At 43.9% G+C, this 14,646-nt stretch overlaps 1 protein-coding gene across 6 annotated transcripts in view; it reads right to left on the bottom strand.

Moving 5' to 3' along the window:
- EPN2 (epsin 2) overlaps positions 1 to 14,646 on the bottom strand; it is a 44,182-nt gene that overhangs the window by 25,542 nt on the left and 3,994 nt on the right. For 2 of the 6 annotated variants that reach the window (XM_050713810.1, XM_035563269.2), the window contains exon 2: positions 12,358 to 12,458. The exons of 3 other annotated variants lie outside the window; for them this stretch is intronic. The gene's annotated coding sequence lies outside the window, so the exon portion shown is untranslated. Of the gene's footprint in view, positions 1 to 12,357; positions 12,459 to 14,646 lie in introns of those variants that run through there. One more of the 6 variants, XM_050713808.1, reaches the window with a different exon arrangement.

Below are 14,646 nucleotides of genomic sequence, written 5' to 3' on the forward strand. Positions count from 1 at the left end.
AGGAGAAAGGAGCACCGGAACGATGCACTCTGACTCAAGGTGACCTTTAATGCTAAGCAGATTAGAGGGGATTTTTTTTTTTTTCCAAATGCGTTTCCTTTGTGCATTTGACAGCGCTCACCAGACCCCCAATTTCTGCGCTGTATGTCTTTCAGACAGCGCAGAAGAATTTTTAATTATATGAAAATGGAACTGCAAAACTGAAATGACTGGCAAGAAACCCCAAGGACGAGCTCTGGAGCTGGAAACTTGCTTCGGTTATTTATGTAAGGTCACTGTTTCGAGTAAACAGAGGCCTATTAAGCTTCAGAATACATTACTCGAGCAAACCGGCAGATTTTGGTACTACATTAACATCGTTAGAGGTCTTTGACATTCACCACTTGTTTGAACTCTAAGCACTGATTCCCTACTGGTATTTGCCCCATTAATAGATGGAATACTTAACACGTCCTCTAACAACTTCTCCCAACACCCCGAAGACACAACCCGATCGCTGACAACAGACACGGGAGGGGAGTAAAGCACGGATTTCACTCTACCACTGTTATCATTCCTCAAATTACTAACATGCCATTTAAAATGAAAGCAGAAGTGCCGGGTTGGACAACACGCAGCTCTACAAAGACTTCTTCGGTCCAAAGGCACGCATCCTTCCTGGAAAGCAACCGAGCGAGCTGAGCTACGGCAGAACGAGCCCAATGAGCTACAGGAGTTTATTGTTCCACTGAAGTTAGGGTACGCCCTGAACTAGGTAAATAATTAAAAAAAAAAAAAGTCTTATCAAGCCCTCAGATACAAATCCTCATGTCAAGAGGATGAGAAAAGAACATTGATGTTGCCTGGACTTGTAACTTATCTACAAGGTCCTGCCAACCCTCCTTGGAGTTGCTTTAAATCCCACTGCCTGCCCAGCGAGCTACGTGGCAGCGCGCTCAGCCAGCACAAACCAGCGCTCCCATCACATCGTGGTGGACCTGGATGTTTGTTCCCAGTGTTGTAGACTGGGGGCACGCTTTTTAAGAACAAGTCACCTTCGGTTTCTTTATGCCACTCATGGTTTTATGGAAACTGGACATCCCCTGAGCTCTGAGGTTTAATTTTTGGAAGCTGCTGCAGGTCTCCAACCAACCCTGCCGTCTCTCCATGCCTCATGCTTCCATTCGTGTATTTTATCACTCAAACAGTTCTCAGTCTTTCTTCCTTCCTTTCAGTTACTCAGGATTCTTCTTAAATTTAACTGCTTGGCTTTGATTTGGTCACTTCAATATTTAGAAATTAACTGGAAAAGGGAGCACTTGCAAGGGCACTGAGCTCTGGCAGGACACGTCACTGGAAATAGCCCTTTGCTGTGAGAACTGAGCTTTCATCCCTCACCCTGCTTCCCGTCTTTTAACCAACTGTGAATTTATGAAAAACACTCTTAGCTTACCAGAATTATGTTTCTTTAAAGGCCAGGGATGAGAGGCCTCACAAAATACCTTTAAAAGTGCACTATACAGTTAAGTGCCTCAGTTACATGTACATCCATGACCAGAGAAAGAGAAAAGTGTGCTTCATTACTTGCTTTAATTTCATAAGCTTTTGAAAATATCACTTTAATACCACACACGATATAAGAAAGGTGAATTTTACAGTACATGGAAACAAATGCCAGTCCTAAATGACACCAACTTTGGTTAACAGAATAAATATAACCAAAGAATCATCACAGGCACAACCTAAACCCTCACACAATCAGGGTGCAGGTCCGCAAGCCCATATTATAGTTAAAGAGATCAAAAAGCCTACTACCCTTCCTACATAAAAGCGAGAATCCATTCCGAATGCATGATCAAAACCATACACAGAAAGTCTGGATGTTTTCAGAGACCTCGGTGAATTACCATCTCACAACAAACCACAAGGAAGTACAATGCTCCTGCAGCTTCAGCAAAAATCCAGGTTTGCAGTTTTCACGCTAGAGTTGCAAAGACAGCAGAAAGCAAGACCCGTTGACTGTCGCCACCGTCCCTGGCCGACAGCAGGAAAAGCACCATCAGCTCGGGCAGGTGTCTTCGAAAGATTCAGCAGAGAGGGGAAGGTGGAGGTCTTTTGTCTTGCTTGGCTTAGGCGAGCCTTCCAAGCTTTCTCCCCCCTGCTCAGACATTTTCTCTGTTTCATAACTAACTTGTCATCTTTAAATAGATAGAAAAGGAAACGCACAATGCTGTAGACCACAGAGTGAAGCTTCCCCATGCTATCAAGGGTTATCTGGAGGGGAATACCTAATTTCCTTTGCCCTCCACGAATAATCCCGATGAATTCTCGTGGTGCTCTTTTAGATTCGGTGCGCAGACAGGAGGAATTCTTGACTGAACTTCTTCTCAACAGCTCTCTCACAAGAGATTAAATTCACTAAGCGAAATCTACATGAGGAAACCATATTTAATTTGCTGAGACTAACTCAGAAATAAGGCCAAGCCACAAAGTCCTTAATAAACTTAGTTCAAAGCAGCAGCCATACAAATCCACCTATATACAGACTTTCAGCAGAATCCATTCAGATCTCAGGAATGCAAAACTCAGCCCGGGGTTTGTCTGCACTGATAAAATGCCCTTCACTTCGAGCCTGAAGGTAAATATATACACAGGCCAGCTAGGCATGGACCAGAAACATATGAAAAGCCTTTCACATCAAGTGGGCAAGAAAAAGGGTGAAAATTAACACTACATGTAAGAAGTTTGCCAGAAATTCGTGTAAAATTTTAATTATTAGAGAATATATAAAGTAAATGTCTAATCTGACTTGTAACGTGCGTTAGTTAGCTGTTCTTTTGTGATTTTCAGGCAGTCACCACAGGTGTCAATCTGCCTTGAAAAATGCCCCTTTCCGCAGAATACATGGAAAGGTAACTGCAAGCTTTCACTCTAAGATTCACACTGCGATTACACAGAGACTCTGCTGGCCACCATGAGAAGGAGCACCCCAACGGCCCCGAACAGCCCCTGCAGGTGCCCGGGACGGCACAGGCAGGCTGCCTCAAGCCCCCCGTGCCACCGAACGGGTCTGCACGAGGCAAGCACCACCTGGGATATCTGCATCCACCTACGACTTCAAAGGACTGCACGGGAAACAGAAACCCCACAAAGCCACCAAGAGCCTCTGCTGCCCAAGACGTGCCGAAGCAGCCAAGGGAAGTTCCAACACATTTTGAAGCTTTACCCCTGTGCTTTATGCTCTTGATGCTTTACCTCCAAGATCCAGCACGCACAAAGAGCCAGGGATCTGCTCTCCTTGATGTCGGGGTGGCAGAGGCAGGCGATTCTCAGGGACCTGTGGTCCAGGGTAAATCGGAGCAGCCAGGGCCTGGAGAGAGCTCACTTCTTGCCAGCCTGCAAGGAACTGGGCTAAAGGAAAGCGCTGCCAGTGCTGACTCAGGGAGAAGTTCCCCCAGACAGACAGAAACTCACACCACACCTGCAAGGAGCAAAAAGCACACACGCAAACACATCCCCAACCGTCACACTAAGTCAACTTCTGCTTCTGGCAACGAGAAAGGATTCGCATTGCCTGGTGCTCTAAATTCCTACCCTAGGTTTCTTACGGTAGCTTGTTACGCGGACAAATCCAAACTGCTTTTAGAGAGCTTTATTTTCCACAAACGGGAACCAGGAATCATTGACAAATGAAGCATAAGGCTTTATTTAAAATTCAGGAATATAACAACAGGAAAAACGTCTTTGCTGTCACTTTTTCTATACTGGATCCCACAGCGCTAGAGAAATTTTCAAATTCAGTTAACTCTTTCACATACTTTCTTCCTATTCATAAATAATTCTTACAGAACAACTGCAGACCAAAAGGCTATCACACTGCCTGCGGTGTAATATCCTACTGTAATGCAAACATTGTTCCCGACACCAGACAGGAAGAGAGGCGACTGTACTTTGTGATGCCTTGGAGAAGAGCGCTAGGAGAAGCAAAGGAGCTTGGCACTACGCAGAAAAGCCAACAAGTAGCACACTTATTAGCTCCCTCTTGCTATTGTGCAGCAGAGAAAACAGCAATTCATGTGAATCAAACAGTGAAATGAAGACGCTGAAATTACCATCAATGCCCGTCCTTAACCTTCAAAATTATTTAGGAAATGAATTACAAACATAGATTGGCAAAGGGTTTGGAGAACGGGGTTAACTCCAGAAGAAAGGTTTAATTGCCATTTTACACAGTTTAAACGCTTGTCCTCCTCGGTTAATTTCTGAGAAGAGGAAATGGCTCAAAATTAAAAGTTTTGGAAGCTTTCCACCCTCTTTTACAAATGAGAGAACAAGGTCAGCTTTCACAGACAGCAGGTGGCCAAATGATTTCTTTAAATGAAGAGTTAACGCTGAAAGATACCCTCCTTCAAATCTGGGCATGGTCATCAATGCTGAGGTTTGATTCTGCGCTGATTTTACAGCCATGCCCCAGATCCACAGAGAGAAACTCAGTCCTGCCTGCACGGCCACTTCGCCATAAAGCAGATTTACAGACACAAATTTGCCTTTTATCCCTACCACCTTTCCTTACTACGCGTCTATTTAAATCACGAGGGCAGGATTGGAGCTCAGCGGGGAGCTCAGCTCCTTGCTCAGCCTACAGAAAGGGGGCACGGGGCAGAAATCCGGCGACTTCACCGCACAGCCGAGCACGGCAGAGCTACCAGAAGCAGGACCTGCCCAGGTGGCTGCCGGTGCTGTGACTTTGGCAGCTCCAGGCGCCCTGGCAGCCCGTGGCACAGCTGGAATCGCCGGCAGCGTGGGAGATGCTCTGAAGCGCTGCGAGCAGGGAGAGCCTCGGCAAGAGTCGTGCAGATCAGGGCAAACGATCCAAATCCGACCTGCGCTGGAGGTCTAATTTTAGGATTACAAGCTTCAACAACAGCTCTTTAAAAATAACACATTCCTCCTTCTCTGGCTAGGTCAAGTGTCACCGACAGTGCTAGCTGCATTTTATGCAGCAGATCGCTGTTTATTTTTCGGTAGCGATACAGCGAGCGCTGGGTGTGTAATAAGTACAAGAATATTGCAGAATTACAAAACAGCACAAGGTCAAGCCACTGCGCACTGAACCAGAAATTCTAAATGCAAATTAATCCAACACAGCAGCGAAAATACCTACCCAAACTCTCCAAAGGAATTTGTTCTCTGGGGATTACCTACTTGAATGAAAGCACTTCATCTTTTATTCTCAGTAATAGAGGAGAAAAAAAATCACCCAATGCATGCCTTGAAATAAAAGGTAACAATTTGAAATAAACTCAGTGTACCACCAGGTATGTCGAGTCGCATTTTCAACTGAATTAAAGACAGTGGGAGACACTTCTCTCTTTTTACATTTTCCTTTTGGAATAAAGGAGCAAGATAACTGATATCCTTGCCAGAGGCTGTGCCGTAGACTATTACTGATTAGAAAAGTCCAGCCTCGACTCTTAGGCTGCTCAGTGGGTGACAGGGGACTGCCAAAGGGAAGCCATCCTATCTTCTCTTCCAGCAGCTCAGAGCCCTGACAGATCAGCTCCAACAGCAGAGGAGATGCAAATACTCCAATCTGAAAGCTCACAATCGTGTGAGAACTGAGCGTGTAGCTAACATTTTGTAGCCCTGCAATTTTAAGATTCAACTGACGAGAACAACTGTAATCTTACGTATTTGTGCTCACCCATCAGACCCGGTATTTTGAGAAGGTACTCGCTGCTTACAATTACACACAGATTTCATTAACTCCATTCAGCTTGCACTTTATTACTACGAAGCAGACGTCACCATGAGCAGTTTCTCCTATCCGCCCACACACCACAGCCATGCAACCACATTAATAAATTCAATAGGCCAAAGGCAAATGCTCATCATGACACAGAGCAGGGAAAAACATCAGTTTAACTCCCCGTGTTACCACTGCTCGAAGCCGAGAGACTAATTAATACTTTTACCTTGCAACATGAATTTCTAATGAAAAAAACTGTTCAAAGAACAGCGAGAGATGCAAAGCCCTAACTGTTTGTATGTCCAAGACACTCTTATTTTTTTTTTTTCCAATTAAAATTGTTAAGTGCACGGGCTGCTAACACAAACTACAAGCCTGTAAAGAAACAGGTGGTTGATTTAATTTCTTAAATATCTTTAATATCTTAATATCTTACGTTCATCGATGCCCATTCACAGCGTGCAACTTCTAGTGCCATCCCTCACACTCACCCTACTCGCACACTCAACTTGAAACATCAACCCCGGGTCTTATTTCAACTGTAACTTAACTGGTGACAACGAATGTGAGGTTACTTCAGTCTTCAGAGATTAAGCTACGTGCAGGTGTGTGCTCACCACTAATCAAGCTGGTAGAAAATTCAAAAGTGGGAAACTTGCATCCTAAAATCCTCCGTGCGTGCTGCTGTAGGAGCTTTCTGGCCAAAACTTGGGGGGTTTGGTTGGGCTGTGCTGTCAGCAGCCGCGCTCACGGAGAACTGAGGACGTGGTGCAGGCTGAGCACGGCTCCTGGAAGCTGCCGTCCTGCCCCAAGCCACCTCTGCCCCTCGCGCCACTGCTGCAGACGGTGTGAATGGGCTCAGGGAGCGCATCGGCCCAGCTGGGTTTTCTGGCAGATCGGGTCACCCAACCAATTAATGCCAAGGTCACTCTAACGCCTTTGAAGTACAAATAAGGGAAGTAACATTAATTTCAACAGCAACCTACGGTCACATTTCACAAGGCGAAATGTAAAGCTGCGCCTTGAAGCCCAAATTGCTGGCAACAATGAGTTTAATCCTGGGACTTGCCTTCAACAGGTAACACACGTAAGAACTGCAAACGGTGGATTTTCTGGGAAATCTCCTGTACCACCTAGCTGCTGCTAACAGCAAGACTCACTCATTTAGTTTAGAGCTGAAGACAGCCACAGAAAATTGTCCTCTAGTTCTCCAAAACTGGCCAACATGTTAAAATCTGGCTCCTGCCCTTCTTACAGACTGATTTCAGCTATCTGTCCCATAACATTAGTCCATCTTTCCCTCTTATTCCTCCTAATCTTTTCGTACTGTACTCACCACTCAAGTTGCCAAAATACATTTCAAATAACCCTACCTCCTCCCTGTCTTCCTACCGGAACTGACTAATGTTCCTAGCATCACCACCAGAGCAGGAAAAGCAATCCCACCCCAAGAGCCCTGCCCGACAGAGAGCACGTGCAGCCAGAGGAGCGGGCGCAGCGAGCCCAGCAGCAGCAGCCTGGATTTAGCTGGGTTGGACTTCCCAAGGAGCAGCACTCGCAAGCACTGCTAGTCGTTTTGCTCCGCTTCTGCGCTACCTCGGTTCCTGACTTTGAGCTCTAAGTGCATCTTTGACGGAAGTGAATGACTAAAAGACAAAAAAATAAAATCAACTCACTTGATTTTTCCTTGTTACGATACTTTCTACTTGCTTCGTTCATACATTAATAAGGATCAGCCTATTCCCAAATGCAAATATTTATTATCTTTATTTTGTTGATTATTGTGGAATTAGAAAAAAAAAATCTGGCTTGAAGATAGCAGTGAATCCCACATTCTCCCATGCAGATATGCACCGATTTCCAGCTGTTGTAACGATTCCTCAAGGTTTCAGAATCCATCCTTCAGCATCAATATCCTACCTACTCTCCTATCTGCTCTGGACATTCAGATGGAAAATTGTCTGAGTGGGAATTAGCTTGCTCTTCTCAAAGAAGATGACAAAGACTTGTTACTAAAAAGCATCTGCGCCTGTTTCACTACTAAAGGTCACTTTCTTGCTGTTAGCTCTTGCAGAGAACATGTTATAGGCTCTTCACTTTGATAGTCCGCATCCAGCAATTCTGTACGCGTCAGCAGGACTCCACACACCCTGTGAGGAGTCCAAAAGGCAGAGGACAACACCTACCGCATGTAATCCAAAAGTCAAGTCTCTGATAGTTCTGACACAGCTGATTACAGCTTGAGACTTGTTTTTTAAGCAAACCACTGCGTAATACTACTGTCTGTATAGCCCATAGTGCCTGCATCGCCCTGTGGATTATTCTTTTAACCACTTTTTTAATGCAAATTATTAAAAGCACTCTCTTTAGATTTATAAACAGAACAAGAAAGTGACTTAAAAACTCACCCACTCCATTTTCTCTTTTTTTTTTTTCCAAGCGCATTCCATCTAGTCCAAATGCACAGAAATTCTAGCCCATTAACATCCATCAGCTCACAGAAGGGTAATGAATTCATCAATACTGCTAAAACGCGTGGGTACAGCATCATGCTGAATCATCTAGTAACTACATTTGCCGCAAGAAGAGCTCAAACAACCCGCCTTACGCTGTCAGCAACCATCTTCCTGAAGGAGGAAAAATGAATGTATTAGGATCACCCTCGATTTCGTTACCCCTCTTGACGAGGTTGGTAGTGTCTCTACACGCCGGTATTTCCGTGCCAATCAAATCCTGTCCGCTGGTGCTGCTGGTGTTCCCCTCCAGACATCAGCTTCCTCAGCCAGGCCGCCTGTACTCTTGAGAGAAGCTTTCAATGCTCATTTTTCTGCAAACGACACGCGGACCTGGCTTTCCCCTGCTTGTTAACGCTGAAGTCGGGTAAGTCTGAAACTGGGTTTTCAGTTTGTAAAGAAAATAAATAAATAAATAAAACCAGAAGACATACTGTTCCCTCGACACCAGGCTACTGGAATTGTTAGAGCACCACAGACTTGACTCAGGTTTTTCTTTGTTATCTGTTTACAAAGCTATGGAGGGACCACCTTCTCCCTGCAGCTAGAAGTCTTCCCAACAGTGCTAAGTTCTGAACATAAGAAAGGTAACGGCTCCCAGGATCAGTTGATCTTTGGAGAAAATACATTACTGACAAACATGAAAGTACAACTACCAAAAAAAAAAAAAAAAGCCCATTCCTGTGGCTAGGACTACAGGCAGGGTATCATAGGGGTAAGAAGAACCCTATTATTGTTGAGTACAAGAGTCTTATGTTATCGTTCTCACAAGTGAAAGGAAAAGGTATTTATTCTTTTTTAAAAAAGGGGAAAAAAAGAAAAAACAGACTTAACAATATAAAGGAACAAAATGACATTCAAACTGTGGATTAGAAACTACCTTGCTTGTTTTGCCTTGTTCAGGTATGCCAAGTCTGGTCGTCTCTGCCTCACAGCAGGTTTTAAAATGATCGTGAGTACATTGCACTGTTGTTTACACTTTCAGTTATAATGGTATCTACTCTAATTAAGTCCAAGAATAAAAAGTGTTTTGTTAAGGTAGCCTTTATAAACCGAGCACAATTAATTCAACACTCAGTAACTCAGCTTCCTTAACACAGATAATGTCTTCGAATACATACACTCACACATGTGTCTACATATCCTTAACTCCCACGGCTTAATTCAATTAATACTATTAAATCTTTAATGCTTAGCTTCAAAGGCTTTTTTTTTTAAATTTTTAATAGCTCTCATAGGTTAGCATGAATGCTTTAAGTCTTTCTACTATATTTTAAATAAACTCTTCTTTCCACTTTGATGTTTGCCTTTCTGACAACCCTCTGCTCTCTGAAGCTCCTGGAACCTTGTTTTCTGCAAAAATGATGACATTACAAACTCAAAAAGATATGTTAATCACTGCGCTGTAATCAGGGATTTTTTCCTCTCACCTGCCCTCTGGGCTGGGAGTTGGCAATGGAACTGCTTTCATCAAAACAATGTGGCAACCCGTAAGGAGGGAGGGTGTAATGGCAAGGGAGGGGACTCTCATTTGCATCTGTTTAGCATGCAAGCAGCAGGCGGTGCTTAATTCTCTTTTACTCTGGTTTCCCATGAAAGGGGAAAATGGGAAAGTCACCGTATTTTATTAAAACAGCAGTTGTGACAAAACACAAGCCCGGTTTCAGGGAGCACGAGGCTCAAGGCATTTAAAGACACGTCCGTTTAGCGCATTTGATGGGCACTGGAGCTGTTCTTAATTGTAAGGCTTTGCTTGCGCCAGCAGCATCGCCATTATAAATTTGATCAGCTGGAGGTCCGGTTTATACACACGTCTGCAGACCCACACGTATATAGAAATAGATGTAAATCACCAGTTCGCTTCGTGGTGAAAGCTCCCCGTGAGCTAACCCGGAGGCAGGTGACAGCAGCGTGCTTCCCTCCTGCCCTTACCCGGAGCGCAGCATCCCCAAAGTCACAGCGCTACCGCCGGGTCCCACCTGCCTGCCACCGCTGTGCTCTGGAGGGACAACAAAGTCAGTCCCGGTGGCGGATTTAAGCCTTTCTGTAAAGCACAAGCTAAGAGAAAGGACAATCAAGCACTGACCCTCCTCCGTTAGAGTTCGTTTTTCTTCTGAACTAGAAGAAAAGAAATCCCTTTGTAAAATAAAGCTAACAATCAGCATTCCCAGAGACAGGAAAGACACTGTATTACATACACTATCCAAGCTGACCAAAAAAAAAACCCCAAGCCATGAAAAATCTGGCTCCGTCCCAAGGCACCCAGACACAATTTTGTGCTGGCACGTACGTAGCAAAGACACTTCTGAATTCAGGATGTTCACGCCTGCTTCTTCCATTTACACCTGGAAAGCTCACCCTACAAAAACCGACGGGCCGTAGTCAGCAAGTGAGTGACCAGCCCCACATCAAGAGACCCCTACTATGTTCCAAGCGAAGCACACGCTCACCTCCTCTGCTTGATCTGAGCCATAAACTGCAGAACAGAAACCCCTCAGGAAGCGTACTAAAACCAGGCTGCTGAAGACAGCCCACAGGACTGTCCTGCCATTCCTTACGTCTTCACCGGCTCTGCAGCCTGCAACGTAAGCGCAGAATTACCACCACGAGCACCTCTCAGCATTACACAGCTGCAGGTAGACACGTGCCACGTTGTGCCTTTTAAAGCACGCGTAAACACTCTCTCGGAGGCATCATCTATTCGAGTTATTGTGAAATTAAAAATAAGCAGACTCTGTACGTTGGAAGATAGACACAAAAATGTCAATTATACTATGCAGTGTGCTCAAACCAGCCGGCTAGGCAAAAGGAGATTACTCACTAGGTAGTCAAATGTACCAAAGCCAGACGTTTCAGACTGTCTCCGTGTTTCACAAAGGGGTCAGCGATTTGTACATCTTAAATGCAACACTTAAGCAGTTCTGCAGACTGAAAAAAACCCCTCACATCCTTTGAGGATATACCTCAACGCTTCTCTGCGAGAAAAGTTTCAAGTGATTTTGCTGTCACAGAAGCATTCATTCTTTGGTTTCCCTAAAATTTAAGAATTCTGAAAACCAAATAAAAACTATTATAAACATTCCTGTACTTTACTTCCTTATTAAATCTTCCCTAGAGAGCCAGTAAACATACAAACACAAATATTTTTTAGACGGGTCACCCAGGTAACAATCTTTTTAAAAAAAAATCATCAGAAAGCAGTTGTCTTGCTGAAAAAGTACTAAAATATGGGCTGCGTAATTACGGTCCAATGCAATGACAGTCTTCCCGTTCTTCTGAGTAGCACATAAAAATTTCGGCTTTAAGAATATACAGACTATTGTAGAGATTCTCAAAAACTACAACTGCAATATTAGGTATTGATTCCTGAACTCTCTTTGCATATCTCTAACAAGAAAAGTACTTGCTGTCACCTACGCTGTTTATCTAAAAGCATTCCAACCGAGGCATTATCTTTACTTTCTGAGAAATGCTCTCCCAAATCAGTAGACAAAGTTTAACTTGCACGAAGGCTGCTCAGCAACAGCAGCAAAGGAATAGTAACACTTCTCATTCCTTTCAAGCCCTTTAAAAATAATAATAAAAATACTGCAAGAAGCGATCATTACAATAAAACCATGCAATAAGCCAGTATTTGCTTGGAAAGCAAGTATTTCATGAGATAACAGATGCAAGTCTTATGCTTTCAAATGGTTATTATACAAAGAGGTTTTAATCAAATGATGAAATAAATACCTGGGTATGAGCGTTTTAAAGATTCACCAGATCTTCCCTGGATCTGCAAGCTGCTGGAAGTGCACGATTCAGGATCTCTCTCTAAACTGACATTACTGTTCACTCTCCAGCAATGTCACAAACTGGAAAGCGCTTCGCTGATTAATTAGCTAACTGAATAATTAAAAACGCTGAAGTTTTTCAAATAATAATTCGAGTGCTTTCCTTTACACATAGCACATGACAGAGTGCCTTCTGCTTGGCCATCAATCAGAGGATGGGCAGGCACATTAAAATAGTTCTACTTAGAAGTGAAGGATGAGGATTCATTAACGATCTTAAATTTTTGCTGATTTTATAGGGTTAGGGATTAGGCTTGATCAAAAAAAATCTATGTCTTACTGCTATTGTCACAAGCCTCTTCCCTTGTCCAGAGCTGAATCTTAGTGGAAAGGCAGCAGCACCGGCAACTGGGTCAACAGAATTGGCTGAGAAAATCCTCACTGCTCAAAAAGAGTAACAATCATCAGGAGAATGGCCAAACCAAACCATCGCTTGGGCCAGTTCACCCAGTTAGCAACACACAACTGGCCACTCGAGTACAGATTTCCCATCTGCAAGCAAAGACGTTTAAGGGAATCTTTCATGCTGCTGTCTCAGGGGAGGAAGTTGCCTTTAAAAATACTTTGTTTTGCCTTTCCCTAAGGAATATCAGAACCATATACCAATTATTTCAGTGGTTTTTTTGTCCGTGAGGTCCAACAAACACAGGTCTTATTTGTGAACTGCACAACCCTTACACCAGTGAGCAATTACTCATGCGATTAGTCCCAATGAAGTCAGAAGAACTGTTTGAGAAAGAAACTGCTTGCCAACCTAAGGGTTGCACAATCAGAAAAAAAAAATATAACAAAAACACAGAGGGGGATAAATTGCATCTGACAAAAAATACAATCAAGAAATAGCTGGTGACAGATTGTTATTTAAGTACAAGGAAGTGATTTAAACAGTCAGGAGCAGTTGTAATAAGATTATACGATTCTCTATTAAGATTCTTAAAATGTCTTTGTTCTAGCAAAGCTATGAAAAGACCGTTGCCCTTGTAAAGGTTCAGAAACTACCAAATTGATGTTAAAGCTAGAAATTAATATGATTTCAAACCAAGTAAAGGGGAAAAAAAATAGAGCATCCCTAGCATCATTAGCACCTCTGTCACCCATGCTCGTAGTTCTAACTAGCATGGGCACGACGTACATTGGGGGATTTCACCGTGGCAGAACTCAACCAGCCCGAAGAGACCAACACACAGAGTACAGAGCTCACTCCACTTGTGTCTCTGCTTCTTAAATAATGAAAGCCACCGGCCTGATTTTTAGGAGACGTTGCGTTACATAAGTGACATCTTCAAAACCGCAGGAACGTCTTCACAAGTGAGGTGAACTCCAAGTTTGGCTGTTGAATTTCTCCAAGGAAACAGACGTGGCATTTTGTCCACGATCCTCAGACTGCGCTGCCTGTCCCTAAGTAGTCACTTCGGGAAAAACAGGCCAAGAAAGCGGCCGTGAGTTTAGCTACGGCTACACGGAACAACCACCGAGGCAAGCTGGTCTTCTGATTTGTCTTGTGGAACAGACGTAAAACATCTCCAGGTAAGGTTCCCAGAATGTTTTTAAGCAGCTTGAAGATTCAAAAAAAGGATTGGTATGGCTCAATTTGAAAAAAAAAAAAAAATGTTAAATGATGCATTGTAAGACTAAAAAAAGCAAGTGATTCACAGATTACTGTTTTACTGTAAGGAGTGAGAACAGAAATTTCCATTGGAAAAGAAACACACACGAAAACACTGGGTCTAAAGGTGATCAAATCTGAGCCATGGGAAACATGTATATGACCCTACTGGAGACAGGAACTGGGACTGCTATTTAAATAGGCACTAAAACAGATGCATATGTGTGCAAAGTGCAAGGTAATTATGGTGGCAAGAAAGCATGTGGAGATAGAGAAGGAGATAGAGAAGACAAAAGACAGGTTTGTACCATTTCTATAGAAACAGACTGCATTCAAGCGTTCTCCCGTCTAGGCCACCCTCCGAATCCATTCTGCTTTTCATGCCTTGTAAATTTGGTATTTATTACACAGTTACATGACTGAAGACTCAGCAACTGTAGACTACATTAATAAAACAGCACTTGGAGGAAAGACGGGAGCAGCCAACGCCGTGGAAGAGAACCGCATATATCAGAAGAGAGCTCACGCAAGAATTTCCACTAATTACTTTAGGCAGTTCAGGGACCTATGTTCCTGACCGTGGAAGGAAAATTATGAAACGGAACGAAAATAAACCGCACACAACAGGACAACAAAACTCCTGAGTCCGAGATTTTTGAGAACTTTACCCAGCCACCTCCACCATAAAGCCAAGATAAGGAGAGCCTGCGAGGCCGAGATGCCGCCAGCCCTGGGCCGGGACTGGTTTCCCCCAGCCGCGCGGCTGGAGCCAGCTGTGCTCACGCTGCCAGCGGGGACCTGCTGGTGCTGGGCTCTGCTCCGCGCCCTGCTCATGTTTCCCCACCTGGAAAGAGCCGGCTTTTTCAAGTCACTGTGCAGCCAAGGCATAAGCAGCGTGAACGGACCACGTCTGACCTTGAACGCGAGCTAGGTGAGGAACGAGATAGAGGCATTTATGTTAAC

This window comes from Cygnus atratus, chromosome 15, assembly GCF_013377495.2.
Source record: "Cygnus atratus isolate AKBS03 ecotype Queensland, Australia chromosome 15, CAtr_DNAZoo_HiC_assembly, whole genome shotgun sequence".
Classification (NCBI taxonomy): Eukaryota; Metazoa; Chordata; class Aves; order Anseriformes; family Anatidae; genus Cygnus; species Cygnus atratus.